This window comes from Zootoca vivipara, chromosome 8, assembly GCF_963506605.1.
Source record: "Zootoca vivipara chromosome 8, rZooViv1.1, whole genome shotgun sequence".
NCBI classification, from domain to species: Eukaryota; Metazoa; Chordata; class Lepidosauria; order Squamata; family Lacertidae; genus Zootoca; species Zootoca vivipara.
The window spans coordinates 7,047,393-7,065,193 of NC_083283.1; the positions used below are offsets into that span (position 1 = coordinate 7,047,393).

A 17,801-nucleotide genomic window follows, 5' to 3' on the forward strand; every position below is an offset into this window, starting at 1 on the left:
TGGAGGGGCAGGCAGAGGCTACAACCTTCCCTCCAACCAAGGCTAGGCTTACCTAATGCCTATCCGCCTTACAAAGTTGTGATGATTGCTATGAGGTAGGCAGAAACCCAAATGGTGGTGCCAATTAACCAAGTGGGGAAAATTCCTGCTCGGCCCCTGAAAAGTAGGCGACTGACATTGTCCATAAGCAGGTCGTAACCATACAGGAAGAAACCCTAATCTGAGAGACGGTGGGTGGGAGAAGAGGTGCGGCAAGAGAGTGACCAAAAGGCCCCACAGGCCAGGCATTTAAACTCCCCCTGGCATATGGTGCCAAGGTCCACAATTGGTCATTTGGTCCTGCACCCAGGAGAACGCCCCCTAACTCCTGCCGCTATTGGTCCATTTGGTGGCAGGAAGACAATCTGGCCTGTGATAGGCTGATTTACTAGGGAGACCGGGGGCCTGCCTGCAAAGCCGCCCACCTGATAAGGGGGCAAACAGTCTTCCCAGAGCAGGGTTGGCCTGTAAGCTTGTATACAGTTAAAAGGGAGGAAGGCCCATTTTTAATCACCCTTGTTATTGTGTTTGATTTTTCTCTAGCCTGCTTTCTGTTCTATTTTTGTTTTTACTCACCTTGACGCCTCTTGGTTTTCTATTACCTTATTTTTCGTTAGCAAGATTTTCATGTAATTTCCAAATGATTGACTACAGAAAGCTTTCAGTCGTCCTTATTTTAAGATGAAATCATAGCCCATGTCCTATGAGCTGCCCAAGGGAGGAGGCAAGCAGCGGTGGCCACGGAGAGGCCATGGAGAAACAACAGGATTCTCCATCACAGCCACAGCTTCCACTCAGGACAAGCACCAGCTCATCCTCCTCCATGAGCTCGGTGGCAGCAGCACAGGTGGAGGAAATAGGGACATTCCAGGATCAAATCAGAAGCTGAGATGGTCTTTCGTAATTCCAGGACTGTCCCTGGAAAACTGGGACACTTGAAGGGTATGGCAGGGGCGGAGCTACCTGCCCTAGCACCTGTAGCAGTGCAGGGGCGGGGCTAGCCACCCGCACAGCGAGCGTGGGGGGGCTGCCGCTAGCCGCCTGTGCGATGAGTGTCCCTAGCCATCTGCTGCCCATGCGAAGAGCGTGGGGGGGCACCGCTAGCCGTCCGCAGCAGCAGCATCCCTAGCAGCCCGCCACCTGTGCTGCGAGTGTCCAGGAGCGCCGTCCGTGCAACAAGCATGGGGGGGGGGGTTGGGGTTGGCGCAGCAATGTCACTTGCTCTCATGGCTGGCCCCTGGTGCACACCGCACTCCCCCCCGCACCCGCCTTCCTCCGCCAGTGAGGTATGGCCTTCCCCCTCACCACTATTTTGCAATGTTAAACTTGGGTGGAGAGAATTAGCAGGGGAGGCTGGGTAAAATCACTCTTTCACCTTGGTTTTTTTGAGAACCTTCTTGCAAAAGGCTCTGAAAGGCTTCTCTGCAAAAGCTCCATAACATGCATTCCAAAGAAGGCAAGGAGAACTCAACCACAACCAAGAAAGAGCTAGCTTGACTGCTATGTAATTCCAAGATCTGCGCTATGTTTTTGCCCTGCCTGCTGGTCATCCCCTCTTCTTCAAGTATTACATCTTGGGGGGACTGAATTTTGCACTCAGCCTGGTGGTAGCAATAGTAGTGTATGCGATTCTTCCTTATGGAGCATTTTCATGGCTTTGCAAAGATGGTGATTGATTGTCGTTTTGGCCCAGAATTCTATTTCTGAAAGTGGGTAGCACCTGAAGCTCTTCAGCAAGTGTACATGCAGCACAACATAATGACAGAGTTTTGAACTTCCTGCTTTCCCCTCCCAGCTTTGGGCAAACTTAGCAGCTTGCATTACAGACCACATAATCACAGAGACCAGGCCGCTTAATGGCAGATGTTAGAGAAAAGAACACCATACCAAAATAGACTTGTGTGAATTGAATTATTTCTGGGTGAAATGAAATATCTGGGGGTAGCCTCCAAGCTCTGGAGAAAACTCTTCATTGTGTGAGCTATTATCCACCAAATGGCCTGGGGATTTCATGTGTGACATGAATGTCCTGTTTAAATTCTTCTGTCACTCAGGAATGGGCAAATGCATTGATGCTAATTGTTCTCAGTTTCTCATTTTCCCATTCTTTGTTTATCCAACCTTAAGTTTTGTCCTCCACATTCTGTGACAGTTCATGAGTATTTTTTTTAAAAAAAGTCCACACAAAAATCCATCAGAATTGTTTTGCAGAATACACAGATTTTTGCAAGCAATTTCCCCAAATATAATCATAGAATCATAGAGTTGGAAGGGACCCTAAGGATCATCTAGTCCAACCTCCTGCAATGCAGGAATATGCAGCTATCCCATTTGGGGATTGAACCTGCAACCTCAGTGTTATTAGCACCACACTCTAACTGAGCCATCCTGCATTGTGCATGCTATTTCTCTAATTTGTGAATACTTTTGCACAGTTCCCATTAATATGCACACTTTATCTGCAAATACTATGGCTTAAGAACTGCATTGCAAAATTCAGAGAATTGTAAATTTCAAAGGAAAATTGTCTTTCAGTTCAAATATTGCTTTGAGATGTGTAAGTTAAGGGAGGTCTGCATTAAACTGCAAGGCCGTCTGAATGTAACCCCTGCTGATCCTCCACGCTCATTTCTCACCCTTCCTGTTCTCTTGCAGTGCAAGAGCTAAACTTGGGACAGTTCCAATGTAAGTTTGAATTGACTCCTCTACACAGTTTTGGGGAAACCGCATGCAGGTGTGAGGCAGGCCTGCGTAGGATGAAAACTGAGGACTGGCGGTTTGGGGCATGTGGTGGAAATGGCACAACATGTGTTTGAGGGGAAATGCATGGGTGTATACAAGATATATTTAAAACCCTGTTTTAAACAGGGTGTGGTTTACATTTTAATTACACACAGCCACACCACTGTTACTGAACATTTCCTGCATCCAAATTGGCCCTTCTGCAATTTCATAGTGGATAGCACTCTGCTGAGCAATGTGGCTAAAACTGGCAGGATCACATCTTTCTCTATTCAAAGAAATCATTACTGTACAGAGAGCAACTGTGAGGCAAATATAACAAAGATTCTCTGGAAACCAACAAATTTATCTCACTGTTTACGGTTACTACTGTCTTTAGCCTTCGGTCTGAACTCAGTGTGGGAAGGGAGGTCTAAATATTCTGGGAAAGGATCTCTCAAAGCACCTATTGTAGAAGTTTGAGAACTGATTAAGAGTTTTGGATTCAAATCTGGTGCCTCCCCCCCCCCACCCCCAGGGTGGGTGGGGGAAGAGGAGGCAAGATTCCAGGCAGGAGTTTTGGGTGTTGCCCCAGTAACCCGACTGCAGCACACGCCAGGAAGAAATGTGTCCCCATCAGTTGAATGGGGACATCAAGCGTATCCCTAGAAGGCGGAATAAATGCTTTCCCAAAGATTGTTTGTAGAGATCCTTAAACAAAGCAGGCAGGGTTAAGTTGCTGTGGTGATCAATGGAGAGATCATTTGCTTACTTCAAAGAAGCACACTTTGCATTAGTTAATAAGTTAGCAGCTTTTCTCAACTGGGGAGCCCTCATTACTTTGTGACTGGAGGCTGATGAGACAGTATGATCAAAATGGTAGCAATGTTCAAAGTCTCCTGGCGGGTGGGATGGCATGAGAGGATACCCCCCCCTCCCCATTTTCTCTGATCTCTGTTTTGCTTAAAAACTGACTTTGGTTGTTTTGGATCATTTACTTGCATAGGAGAACAAGTCAGGTTTGCAAGGACAATGTTTTCAGTTATAGATGCAGTTCTATTGGAGTTGAGTCAGTTTTGCTATTCTTCCAGGTTTGGCCTCGACAGCAGCTGTGTTAGGAGCCAACTGCCCTACTCCTGCCCTTTGTCACAAATGGTACTGTCACGAGATTAAGAAAACAAAACGTAAGAATCCATTTACACAGTGGACTTCCAGAGATACTTGCCAATGATAAAATAATAACTGGTGTTCAGCTGAAAATCTTGTTGGTGGCAAGGAAAGAATAAAATAAAATAGAGAAAGGCACATTCCTGGATGCCAAGTATTATTGGGGCAAGTTTGGGGTTTGGGGCAAGTACTCCTTGGTGAAATATGGGACCCAGGTGGCGCTGTGGTTAAACCACCGAGCCTAGGGCTTGCTGATCAGAAGGTCGGCGGTTCGAATCCCTGTGACGGGGTGAGCTCCCGTTGCTTGGTCCCAGCTCCTGCCAACCTAGCAGTTCGAAAGCACGTCAAAATGCAAGTAGATAAATAGGAACCGCTACAGCGGGAAGGTAAACGGTGTTTCCATGTGCTGCTCTGGTTTGCCAGAAGCAGCTTTGTCATGCTGGCCACATGACCTGGAAGCTATATGCCGGCTCCCTTGGCCAATAATGCGAGATGAGCGTGCAACCCCAGAGTCGGTCACGACTGGACCTAATGGTCAGGGGTCCCTTTACCTTTACCTTTACTCCTTGGTGAAAGAACACCATCAGAGATTTAAAGTCATGAAATATGCAGCAGAGTAAATCCTGCCCCCCAATCCATGGAAGCAGAGTTCACATGCTCGGAGATGTACATGAACACAACTTCTATCCCCAAAATTTGTTTTTGCTGCATAGTGGCAAATCGGGAGAAGCCATTTCCTCTCACGTGGGCTTGCTGTGAAGCTGTCAGATTTATGAATGGTAAAGCTCAGCCATTATATAAAAAATTATCTCTGTTAATATGTGAAGCTGCAGCAGCAAATTCTGCAGTAAACTCTGAATGTGGGGTGCTGTTCATCTTCAGTCACTAAGGCATGGGAAGGCAACCTAAGGCCTGTGGGCCGGATGCGGCCCAATCACCTTCTAAATCCAGCCCACGGATGGTCCAGGAATCAGTGCGTTTTTACATGAGTAGAATGTGTCCTTTTATTTAAAATGCATCTCTGGGTTATTTGTGGGACATAGGAATTTGTTCATTTCCCCCTCTTCAAAATATAGTACGGCCCCCCACAAAGTCTGAGGGACAGTGGACCGGCACCCTGCTGAAAAAGTTTGCTGACCCCTGCTCTTAGGTGAGACAGACTCCAAAATTTCCTGTCTGGTGACAATGCCTTGTAATTTTCCCGCAAGGGAAGTATATCCTAAAAATCCATATTAAGCTTCTCCTCCCCCCGTTTCTTTAATTGACCCTTCTGTTAATCACAAACAGGAACTGTTTAACCATGCCCTGTGTGTGTTGCTGAGATGTTTAAAGCCTATGAAAGTGATGCTGTTTCTTCTGAGCTTCACTTAAAAACCCCCGAAAGCCCATTTCAGATTGCTTGCTTGTTTTAATGTGCTGCCTTCGGCATTGACAAATCGATAATTCAACATGATCCCAGTTAATGATAAATATGTATGTGTCTGTGTGGAGCTAGAGCAACAGAGTCTGTTGATCATATTCTGTGGAATTGTAACTTATATTCTAAGAATTCTCCCAGGAAACGCTCTTCTGTAGATTTGGAATTATTTTACTCAACGTATCTTTCTTCCCATATCACTGAGAAGACTGAGAAAAGCAAAACAAAACTGACTTCAACGAAGATTAGGAGGAATGTTTAATAATAATATGTTTATTTGTTTTTAATTGTTTTAACCAGTTGTACAGGTTTAATTGTGTGTTGCATTGTATTGACCGTAATAAATCATTCAAATAGAAGTAGAAGAATGGACAAGAGGAGAGAGGGAGGGAAATAGAAAATGGAAACGTATAGCAAGATGGTTAGAATTCCTTCCAGCGAATGTCAGGACTATTGACCGGTCTTTGCATCAACACCTGTCAAGGACAGTGGGGTGGGGGCAAGACATGGCCAAGAGGCTGTCCAGAGAATGAGTTGTGGTGACCCTCCTTTTGGCTCCTGTGCCAGAGGGGTCAGGCCTCTGCAAAGCTACCAGCATGACAGACTCTTCCATGAATGCTGTTTCTGCAGCAACAAGGGCCCTGAAATCTCAGTGTGGGCTCTTAGAAGAACTTTGTTTTCACGGAGTCCTTTCCCTGTCTGTAACACGCTTTGCCATAGAAACTTTCATTCCTGTTTCCTTCATCTCATTCTCCCTTCTATCTCCTCTCTAAATTCCAGACTATGAGAAAAACCCAACCGTCTCCTGTTTAATCAAGTGATGTAACCGGAGGAATTCATGGAGATAAACATGGAAGGGTGTTTTGTTTTTTTTCAGATTTGTGCCGCATTCTAAAGTATTGTTCCTCCTCTCTTTCTCCTTGCTGCCTGTTCCCAGACTTTTAAAAAATCCATTTGACTCTTTTGTCTGACTATTCCCCTTTAGAGCTTCCGAGAGACACTGCACAAGAAACAGTCCAACTCTGTAATTCCACAAAGCTATGAGTTGCTATTGTTATGAGGTATGTTGTTGTTGTTGTTGTTGTTGTTGTTGTTTAGTCGTGTCCGACTCTTCGTGACCCCATGGACCAGAGCACGCCAGGCACTCCTTTCTTCCACTGCCTCCCACAGTTTGGTCAAACTCATGCTGGTAGCTTCAAGAACATTGTCCAACTATCTCGTCCTCTTTCGTCCACTTCTCCTTGTGTCCTCAATCTTTCCCAACATCAGGGTCTTTTCCAGGGAGTCTTCTCTTCTCATGAGGTGGCCAAAGTATTGGAGCCTCAGCTTCAGGATCCGTCCTTCCAGTGAGCATTCAGGGCTGATTTCCTTCAGAATGGATAGGTTTGATCTTCTTGCAGTCCATGGGACTCTCAAGAGTCTCCTCCAGCACCATAATTCAACAGCATCAATTCCTCGGCGATCAGCCTTCTCACTTCCATACACCATAGCTGCCAAGTTTTCCCTTTTCTCGCGAGGAAGCCTATTCAGCATAAGGGAAAATCCCTGTAAAAAAGGGATAACTTGGCAGCTATGCATACATCACTACTGGGAAAACCATAGCTTTAACAGACCTTTGTTGGCAAGGTGATGTCTCTGCTTTTTAAGATGCTATCTAGGTTTGTCATTGCTTTTCTCCCAAGAAGCAGGTGTCTTTTAATTTCGTGACTGCTGTCACTATCTGCAGTGATCATGGAACCCAAGAAAATAAAATCTCTCACTGCCTCCATTTCCATCCCTTCTATTTGCCAGGAGGTGATGGGACCAGTGGCCATGATCTTAGGGTTTTTTTTTAATGTTGCGTTTCAGACCATATTTTGTGCTCTCCTCTTTCACCCTCATTAAAAGGTTCTTTAATTCCTCCTCACTTTCTGCCATCAAGGTTGTGTCATCAGCATATCTGACGTTGTTGATATTTCTTCCAGCAATCTTAATTCTGGTTTGGGATTCATCCAGTCCAGCCTTTCACATGATGAATTCTGCATATAAGTTAAATAAGCAGGGAGACAATATACAGCCTTGTCATACTCCTTTCCTAATTTTGAACCAATCAGTTATTCCATATCCAGTTCTAACTGTAGCTTCTTCTCCCACATAGAAATTTCTCAGAAGACAGAGTTATGAGGTATACATTAATTTAACTGGAAAACTTTTTGGGGTGGAGTGGGAGTTCTCATCTTTTGTTTCGGCAGATGTTTTCTCTGATCAGGACCCTCAAAATAGCTTCAGTTTTGCTTTGCTTTAGGTGAGATTTGGCACCAATGCTACCTCTCTCCCTGTCTCCATGGTATTTATAGTTGTCAGGCCAGTGGCAGTCCTACATTTTGGGGGCCCTGAAGCTTGAACAGTTATGGGAGCCCCTTTGGTGCTGTCCTATAAAGCTCTAAATGGCCTCGCCCCAGTGTACCCGAAGGAGCGTCTCCACCATCATCGTCCAGATTGGACACTGAGATCCAGCTCCGAAGCCTTCTGGTGGTTCCTTCACTGCATGAAGTGAGGTTACAGGGAACCAGGCAGAGGACCTTCTCGGTAGTGGCACCCGCCCTGTGGAACGCACTCCCATCAGAGGTCAGAGAGATAAACAACTGTCTGACTTTTAGAAGACATCTGAAGGCAACCTGGTTTAGGGAAGTTTTTAATGTTTAATGTTTTACCATGTTTTTAATATTCTTACTTATTGGAATCTCGTCCTTAGAATCCTTGAATCACGATCTTACCATAGCAAAAAATAAAAATAAAAATCAAAGATTGGACGATATAGAGTTGCAACACAATCTTATGCTTGGGGGGGGGGGGTCATGCTCCCAGCAACATTCGGGTGCTATATGTGCCATCTTAGCTATCATCTCTCCCTATTGCCATTCACCGTTTTGCTTTAATTAAAGTGCGTTTTAAGGTTTTCCCTTCAAATTCCCTCTTTCATAGATTCTCTAAGGGCCAAGTTTCGGTTTTATGTTCTTGTGATAATCGTTCGATTGAAACCCTTCCGCACATAGTGTTTATATGTCCTTTCTATAGTGCTGTCTGTAAGAATTTATTGCTACCATTACTCCAAAAATTTCCTGGCCACCCGGCAGATTTTCATCTTGCCTTTTTATTGCAAGATATAGATCCGTTTGCAACTTTACAAATGGCAAAATTTTTAATTTCTGTCATATAAGAGACATAATGGGTTGCTGTATGGAATTTGAAATTCCTTTATTATATTTATATTTAATTTTGTATTCCTATTAAGCCTTTTATTGTTATTAATTCTAAATCAAATCTGTGAGTGTATTTGTTCTTGTTTTTGCCTGTCTATGAGCTTAAAGCTGAAATAAAGTGATTGATTGATTTTAAAATTATGTTGAGAGCCGCCCAAAGTTGCTGGGGAATTATTATTATTATTATTATTATTATTATTATTATTAAAAAATTGACACTTTATATATGATTTAAGCTGCAATCCATTACCCATTTAGGTTGGAGTAAGCCCCAATGAACATAGTGAGACTAGCTGACTTCCTATCTGACCCAGTTAGATGGGCAGGGTATAAATAAATCATCATCATCATCATTTATAGAAATGAGGTCTGGGTAACCACTGTTATCTTCTTCAATGGGCTTGGTTACCAAACCTTTACAACATCTGTGCTACTAATTCTCAAACTTTGGGATTGTTGAAATATAGACACAACAACAACAAAAAATCAATTTGAATTGTGTGATACAAATCGGGTCTGCTAGATTCTTTATTTTTAAAAAAGTGATGTGGACCAAAGTTGTTTCTGGGACCCCTCCAGGATTAGGGCCCCTGAAGCTTAAGCTTCATTATTTTTATAGTAGATTTGCTCCTGACAGTGCAGGGATAATTATCACCACTACTAAGAGCTGCTACAGCTGTTTTAGCTAAGGAGCTGGCTGAGCAGAGAAGCAGATCACATGGGATAGAGTCAGATTAACATATATCTGGTCTGTGTCAATCTCACATGTGTTCATTCATAAATCCATTCTGTCCTGATTCCATATTAACCTGCATTTAGAAACAAAGCAAACACACACAGAGAGAACTGCATGGAGCACACAATTCAAGAGTTGTGACCCAATTTCATCAGGGTGCAACTCTCAGCTTGTGTGACTCTCAGAGGCATTTGGTGGGCACTAGGTGAAGGGTGCTTGAAATATACTCGGAGTCGAGAGTGAATTTCATGCTCTTTATTCAGCTCGTAGTGATCAAGGAGAAGAAGAGAAGAAGAATGCCCTTTTCCCAAAACCATCTGCTTATATACGTTATTTACACAATGGGCTTTGCGTGATTGGCTACTTCAGGGCTACACCTGTGGGCCATTCAGTTTGTGGATTGACTTCTGCCAGCAGCCTGATTGGCTGATCCTGCAGGCTAATCAGGTTGCGGATTCACTTCTGCCAGCCGCCTGATTGACTGCTCCTGCAGGCCAATCAGGTTGTGGATTCACTTCCACCTGGAGTTGGATTGGGTGGCTCCTGCGGACCAATCAGACTGCTGATTCTGGATCCTATTGTTCTATGATTCAGCTCAGTACATAACAGTGCTCCTCCAGAATTTGCTGTCATGGTACAGTGTGCAACTACTTCTGAAGAAGTGTGCATGCACACAAAAGCTCATACCAATAACAAAGCTCTAAGGTGCTGCTGAAAGGAAATTTTTCATTTTTATTTTGTGCAACTACAGTTGATGGAGATGCAATTATTTACTACTACTACTACTACTACTACTACTATTTGCAGCCAATGTTGCATCAAGTGACGATTTGAATGCAATCAGATATATATAATCTCCATATCAGGCTTATTTTCACAAATCCCCCACATTCCCATCTTCTTGATCTTGACAAAAAACAAGTATCCCCCCCCCCCATTTCTACTAAAAATACGAAAAGTTGTTGCATATCATTCACACACACGTGCCCATGACTTCCATCGTAGGAGCCTACACAACACAAAACACTGTTGCCGTATGCAGGTTTTATTTTATTTATTTCTTATCTTATATTTTGGAAATGTACATCCAGTTTGTTGTCCAGTTTGTTTTCCCTTTATTTTCTTTTGGGGGGGGGCAAGAGAGTGGGGCCCTAAGCTATAGCTTGTTTAGCTTATTCATAAATCTAGCACTGCCTGAGGCAAAGGACAAGATGGCGCCCTTCCCCAAAGCATATGCAGAGAGACCACTTGTCTCTACAGTATCCGCTGCCTGAGGCAACTGCTTCACTCTGCCTTTTCATAGGGCTATCCCTAGTTGTGACATGAGGGAGCAGCAGTCCACTGTCAGAAAGCTTGTTCAGGTCGGAACAACCAAATTCCCTATAGATTTTTTTAAAAAAAAAGAAAGGAAAAGAAAAATGTATTGCCGATCGGTGAGATGCCCTCAGGCATCTCCTCATATTTTGCCCTTTATAGGGGAAACAGGCAACTATCCCCCCCCCCCCCGCCAACCAGATTTAGGCCTGTTGCTCTATCACTCTTCAATTCCTATAAAAAGGCATGACACACTGGCTCTTTCATTAACACAATCCTGCACTGCGCTAAAAAAGAAAAGGTTAGATTTCATCCATGGAGCCAGAATGACTTCCTTGCAGATATAAAAAGCATGAAGCCATTGGCGTGCGTGAAATCTGTTTCTTTTTAAAAGCCCCTCGCTTGGGATCTACTGCGAGACAGGAACAAAGGGTGTGGAAGACCCCCTCCCCCCAAGAATTTAGTTTGTTCTTTAGGAAAGTATTCTTTGCATCCCTTAACATTCCTGAGATATGTTGCCCAAACTGGACAGTATAAAGAAATCAGTTCAAAATCGCCCCTGAATTTCACCTAAACAAGAACTATGAGATTGCTTGCAATACCAACAAATAATAATAATAATAATAATAATAATAATAATAATATCACCGAAGAATGGATGCTTTTGAATTATGGTGCTGGAGAAGACTGCAGTCCAAGAAGATCAAACTTATTCATTCTTAAGGAAATCAGCCCTGAGTGCTCACTGGAAGGACAGATCCTGAAGCTGAGGCTCCAATACTTTGACCACCTCATGAGAAGAGAAGACTCCCTGGAAAAGACCCTGATGTTGGATAAGATTGAGGGAACTAGGAGAAGGGGACGACAGAGGACGAGATGGTTGGACAGTGTTCTCGAGGCCACAAACATGGGTTTGACCAAACTGCGGGAGGCAGTGGAGGACAGGAGTGCCTGGCGTGCTCTGGTCCATGGGGTCACGAAGAGTCGGACACGACTAAACAACAACAACAACAACAATTTATTATTTATACCCCTCCATCTGGCTGGGTTTCCCCAGCCACTCTGGGCGGCTCCTAGCAGAACACTAAAAACAGAATAAAACTTCAAACATTAAAAACTTCCCTAAACAGGGCTGCCATCAGATCTCTTCTAAAAGTCTTCTAAAAGTCAGATAGTTGTTTATTTCCTTCTGATGGGAAGGCGTTCCACAGGGTGGACACTACTACCAAGAAGGTCCTCTGCCTGTTTCCCTGTAGCTTCACTTCTTGCAGTGAGGGAACAGCCAGAAATCACTCGAGCTGATTGATGGGGTGGAGATGCTCCTTCAGGTATACTGAAGTTAGGAAAGTTACAGAAAATGTGTACTAAAATCCTGGTGAATTTTTAAGAGGTTTTATTATTATTATTATTCAAAATGTAAATGTGGCAAATATTGGAGATTGGAGAATTTCAGATTGAATTTGAGACTGGAGAAAATGAGAAATGGTGGGAAACCGATTTTGGCACCTTTCCCACCTAAATCAAAATATCACCCTTCTACCTTGTCAATGCGGACAAACGTCGCCTCCCTCGGCCAGTAAAGCGAGATGAGCGCCACGACCGCAGAGTCGTTCACGACTGGACTTAACTGTCAGCGGTCCTTTACCTTTACCTTGTCAATGCAGGGATGTGGGTGGCACGACTGAGACTCTTGGGATTGCCGATCAGAAGGTCGGCGGTTCGAATCCCTGTGACAGGGTGAGCTCCTGTTGCTCGGTCCCGGCTCCTGCCAACCTTAGCAGTTTGAAAGCATGCCAAAAAGTGCAAGTAGATAAATAGGTACTGCTCCAGCGGGAAGGTAAACAGTGTTTCCGTGTGCTGCTCTGGTTTTGGTGTTCCGTCGCTCCACAAGCGACGTAGTCATGCTGGCTACATGACTGGGAAAAACTGTCTGCGGACAAACACTGGCTCCCTCGGCCTGTAAAGCGAGATGAGCGCCACAACTCCAGAGTCATCTGCGACTACACTTAACTGTCAGGGGTCCTTTACCTTTACCTTTACCTTGTCAATAAATACTACATATGGTGAACAGAATACCAGATAACTCCCCGTATTAAATGGTTTGGAACAACATTTTTTTTTAAAAAAAAATGGACAGGTGATAATTACATTCAGGTGTGAACATATTTGAACACTGGTAGTGGTTTGGGAACTGGGTTTGGTTGCATGTTGGGAATATGCTAGTGCTTTTCTGGCTTCCCAGCCAACTATTGATGGTCGTGGAGATGTTAATATATACAGAGAATGAAAAGGTTGAGCTATTTCCTTTCCCTGGGGACACAAAAGCTGGGCTGAGCGCACTCCAGGGCATTCCATTTAATGTTTAGCCTTCAGACTCCATGAGTCTGTCTGCAGCAGGCAAAAATACTCCTCCAAAGTCTCAGCTGGTCCTTGCTCTGGAATTTCAGGACTGCCACTCTGTCAGGGGAGCATTTATAGCTTCTCCTAAAGTCACCACATCTATGCAAGAGATCAATGTGTGTGAATTGGAACCTGAGCATAGTGCCAGGGAGCAAGAGATTGACATACAGGTTTTCTGGAAGGGATATGCTCCACGGGTAGCAGTCAAGTACAACATTTCTTGTAATGCTAGAGTGGACATGCAAGGGAATGTTTGGTCCAGCCAGTCGAAACTTCCTGTTCCTCCTGGCAGCACTTGGAATTTACCCCATATGGGGTAAATCCACATACTACTACTACTACTACTACTAATAATAATAATAATAATAATTTATTATCGGCCAAGTACATTTTCCAACATACTTTGTTTCGGCTACATTGCAATGTAAACATACACACACTTTTCCACTCACAATACAAATAAGCAAAGAAACCCACCCATAATTGACCTCCCCGTCAGCTACACATCTACAAATTTAACAATTTAATGGCACAAGGGAAAAAAAACTGTTCCTGTGCCTGGCCGATTTTGTATATGAAGACCTGTAGAGACGTCCAGATGGGAGTAAATCTAGCAGATGATGACCGGAATGTAAAGGATCTGCTGCAATTCTCTCTGCTCTCTTCTTAACTCTGGTAGCATAGATTGACTCTATTGTAGGCAAGCTAGCACCAATTACCCTTTCTGCAATTCTTACAGCTCGTTGGAGCCTTTTCTTGTCTGTCTTGGAGGCTGTACCATACCAAGCAGTAATAGAATTACAGAGAACAGTTTCAATGATGCTTCTGTAAAATTGGATCAACACTTTCTGGGGCAATTTAAATTTCCTTAGTCGACGCAGAAAATACAATCTCTGGTGGACCTTTTTAATAATACTATTGATGTTGCTTGACCAATTTAACTTTTGAGAAATTATAGAGCCCAGAAACTTAAAGGACTCTACTACTACAACCATGTTACCAAGGATGGAAATTGGCGGCAGGACAGAAGAGTGCCTTCTGAAATCAATTGCCATGTTGCTATTTGTAACTTTAAGTATTTAAGCCTGCCTTCAGGATTGATACGGTGTACTGTGTGAATATGAGTCAACTTACTTTTTGTTGACTATGAATAGGATTGTGGTGTCTTTATTCTTTTAAGAGAGATTCATGGGAATTTACCAGGAATGTACAATTCAATCTGAGGCAGTAAGTAAGAGGTTCTTTTTTTAAAAAAAAATATATTTTTATTAATTTTCCAATTAAAACCAATTATATCACATTCATTATTTCAAATTATACACATATATATATCAATCAAACCGAATGTTATGCCAAATCGTCTAGAGAATTTTTTTATTTGGGTTCCCATGCTTCAAGAAATTGGGGATTCCTCGCAACCGTCCACTGCCGTCTTTTTTCTAAAGTTCAAATCGTCCTCCAAGTTCATAATAATCCAGATCTTCCCCTTACAGTCACATAGATGTTTTCCACTTTCAACCGATTGTTTCCCAGCTGCTGAGATAAATATCAAACAAGGTTTCACAAATGTTCTTTCTCCTGTGTGGGTTAATCAGTCCAGCCTCCCCATAAATCTTCTTTGTCTGGAGCTCCCTGTTGCGTCGAAGCAGCGCCATCTTAAAAAGCTCAAATCACTTTCGTTTTCTCTCATAGCCATGAAGATTAACGATCTTTATAAAATTTACAGCTTTTCCAGGCAGAAGACCCAAACATCAAACCATAAACTCTTGGTAAATTAATGGATCTCCTTGCCCTATAGCTGAACTTAGCTTCAGGTCGCTGCTCCAATTCAAAGTGCGTCACAGCTCATAAATCCTCCGAACGCGTCCAGGACTCCTTCCGTCCGACTAGGGGGGGGGGGGCTTTTCTCATTGGCAACTCCACATCTTTAAAAAATATGCTCAGTAACAACAGTTTATAAAGTTCAACTCACACAGTCTTTTGCTTCTCTTTCACTCCAAACAAGCCAGGACATCGCGTCTGGGAAGGTACGAAGTAACTCATATGAAGAAGAAAAAAAAACTCAATTCCCTTATCGCTCCGTCCCCATCAATCCTTCTTCCAGATGATATACAGCCTTTGACTCCTCTCCCTCAGCAGCATAAATTTCTCAGCAGTAAACAGCGCTTCTTCCCCTCCTTCTGAAGTATGTCCATAGTTTTAAGCCTAATTATCTTCTTTAACCATGGAAATCCCCGCCATGCAGATTAGCGTCCGGGAGTCCTGGCCCTCGTAAGTGCTTTTCAGCCCAAGCTCCCCCCACTCCATAAACAGTCGGAGTGGGTCTGGGGGCATCGCGGGCCAGCGGCCCCTCTCCGTAACCCCCGGAGAGGGTAGGGGGTTGCCATTTACTCCCCTAGCAACCGCCAAATTCCTTACGAAGGTCAGAGGGATGGAAAACAGGTCCGCCATTCCTGCCGGCGGAAACCGGAACCAGTAAGTAAGAGGTTCTAATGAGTCTGCAACCAGCTTTCTGCTGTGTGTGAGAAGGGGGCTGGCATTTGCAACGCTCCAGGTGCCCGAGTGGCTAGCTCCGCCGCTGACTCAGGACTCAAATGAAGGCAGTAATACAGGAACATATAGTAAACTGCTATTTACTGAGCTGCCTTATACTGCCATCCTTGGTCCTTCCAGCTCAGTATCATCTACACCAGGGGTGGATCTTCACACAGTAAAAAAAAATGCTACGAATAACTCAGATATTGAATCATATAGCAAAGAACTGCTATGGGAAATCGCACCCTCTGGTGTTGCATGTTTATAATGGATTCAAAAGGCTGTTATTTGACTAAAGTGGCTGAGTCCCAAGGTGGGGGACCAGGAGACTGAATAGCACCTTCCAGGCCTCTTTATCAGGCCCCTGGGTCTCTGTATAGGTCATGTCTCTCCCCCAAGCCACATCCCTTACTGCCCTTGCATTTATCGCCTCCCATGGACCTTGTGGGAAATGACAGCCGCATTTCTTTGGCAAGGAGGTGGGTTCTATTGAGGACTGCATGCTGACAACAGGTGGGGGTGAGAACTGAAAGTGGGAAGAGTTTGCAACTTTGCAGAACTGCATATTATCTCCCTTACTCTGTGCCACCCCAATGTTTGTTCCTTCTCCCTCCCCCCTCTCATGCCCTTCCTCTATCTGTTTTGTCCCTCTCCCACTATTTCAATCAAGATAATTCTCATTATTTTACTCCCAAGAGCATCAGAGCAAGCTTGACACTGCTGCATTTTACAAAGTCTTCTGAGATTCTACTCTCATTTTGGTTTCCAACAGACTTTTACTGTATCCAGTAGCAGAGGAAATATCATTTCTACCCGCTATGACGGGTAGATCTTCTCAGTGGCTTTGCTATGAAAAGGAGCATGACATTGAAGACAACCTTGTGATGTTTTTATTTGAGCCAGGATTAGGGTTTTCCAGAATATTAAACACCAGGAATTGTTCTCATGGATTATGGTGCTGCAACTTTTTTTCGGTGAGTTAGGCAGCTTGCAACTAGAAAGAGAGTTTCAGATCTCATGATGCTGTTCGGACACCTTGTAGAGAATCGCTGAACCACAACCAGTTAGAGTTGCTATCTGCTAACATCCATTTAGAATGGCACTACAGTGGAACCTCGGTTTATGAACACCTCGGTTTAAGAATTTTCAGTTTACGAACGCTGCGGACCCATCTGGAACGGATTAATTCACTTTCCATTACTTTCAATGGGAAAGTTTGCTTCGGTTTATGAACAGACTTCCGGAACCAATTACACCATTCTTCGGGTTAAGTATGCTTCAGGTTGAGTACTCTGCGGATTAATCCACTTTCCATTACTTTCAATGGGAAAGTTCGCTTCAGTATATAAACACTTCAGTTTAAGTACTCCGCGGACCGTCTGGAACAGATTAATCCACTTTCCATTACTTTCAATGGGAAAGTTTGCTTCAGTTTATGAACGCTTCAGTTTATGAACAGACTTCCGGAACCAATTGTGTTCATAAACCGAGGTACCACTGTACATCATGATTAAGGATTGGGAACAAAATTGACTCCATTTGCATTTAGAGGTGAATTTATCTAATTTTCACTTTCTGAAACAAAGCCATCTTTCTGAATTGACACTTCTTTGAATTTTGCAGTTCTCAAGTAACGTGTACAAAATGACCATAGCAGAGAAAACGTGCATAAAATGAATATATTAGGGGAGTCAGTCACCTTGATCATTTTGGTTTCCATTTTCTGAACCTTTTCAGACTCTACAATATCTTTTTAGATGTGAGGTGATCAGTGAATCTTTCATTCCACTGTTTATACAAACAGTGTTTTTCTCTGCTACATCCTGGGGCTTCTTCCTTTCCAGACTCTCAGACCTCAGATCATGGCTACACAGTGCACTCATTACAAGGCCTCTGGTCTCTGGTGTCTGGTTTATACACTGAGTAAAATGGGTAACAGCTTCTAGAAGTACTAGAATGGGTTGCTCAAGTTCAAACGGGGAAATTGCATTAAAAACAAACAAACAGAAAACAGAAGCAGATAGGAGAAGTAAAGGGCATGTGGAGAAGCAGTCAGCCATGTGCTCCACTTGTAGCTGGACTATGTACAATCTATTTACATGCACTCCAACATCCTGGGAACAAAATTTGGGATGCTCCTTTTTACAGTCGTAGCTTGGTTTTCGAATAGCCAAGTTCTCGAACATTTTGGCTCCCAAACGATTGAAACCCACAAGTGACTGTTCCGCTT

At 43.6% G+C, this 17,801-nt stretch overlaps 1 protein-coding gene across 2 annotated transcripts in view; it reads left to right on the top strand.

Annotated features, from left to right (window-relative positions):
• Positions 1 to 17,801, top strand: part of COL22A1 (collagen type XXII alpha 1 chain) — a 185,501-nt gene that overhangs the window by 4,845 nt on the left and 162,855 nt on the right. Inside the window, exon 1 of one of the 2 annotated variants that reach the window (XM_060277590.1) lies at positions 5,880 to 6,405. The exons of the other annotated variant lie outside the window; for it this stretch is intronic. The gene's annotated coding sequence lies outside the window, so the exon portion shown is untranslated. Of the gene's footprint in view, positions 1 to 5,879; positions 6,406 to 17,801 lie in introns of those variants that run through there. 2 annotated transcript variants of the gene reach the window in all.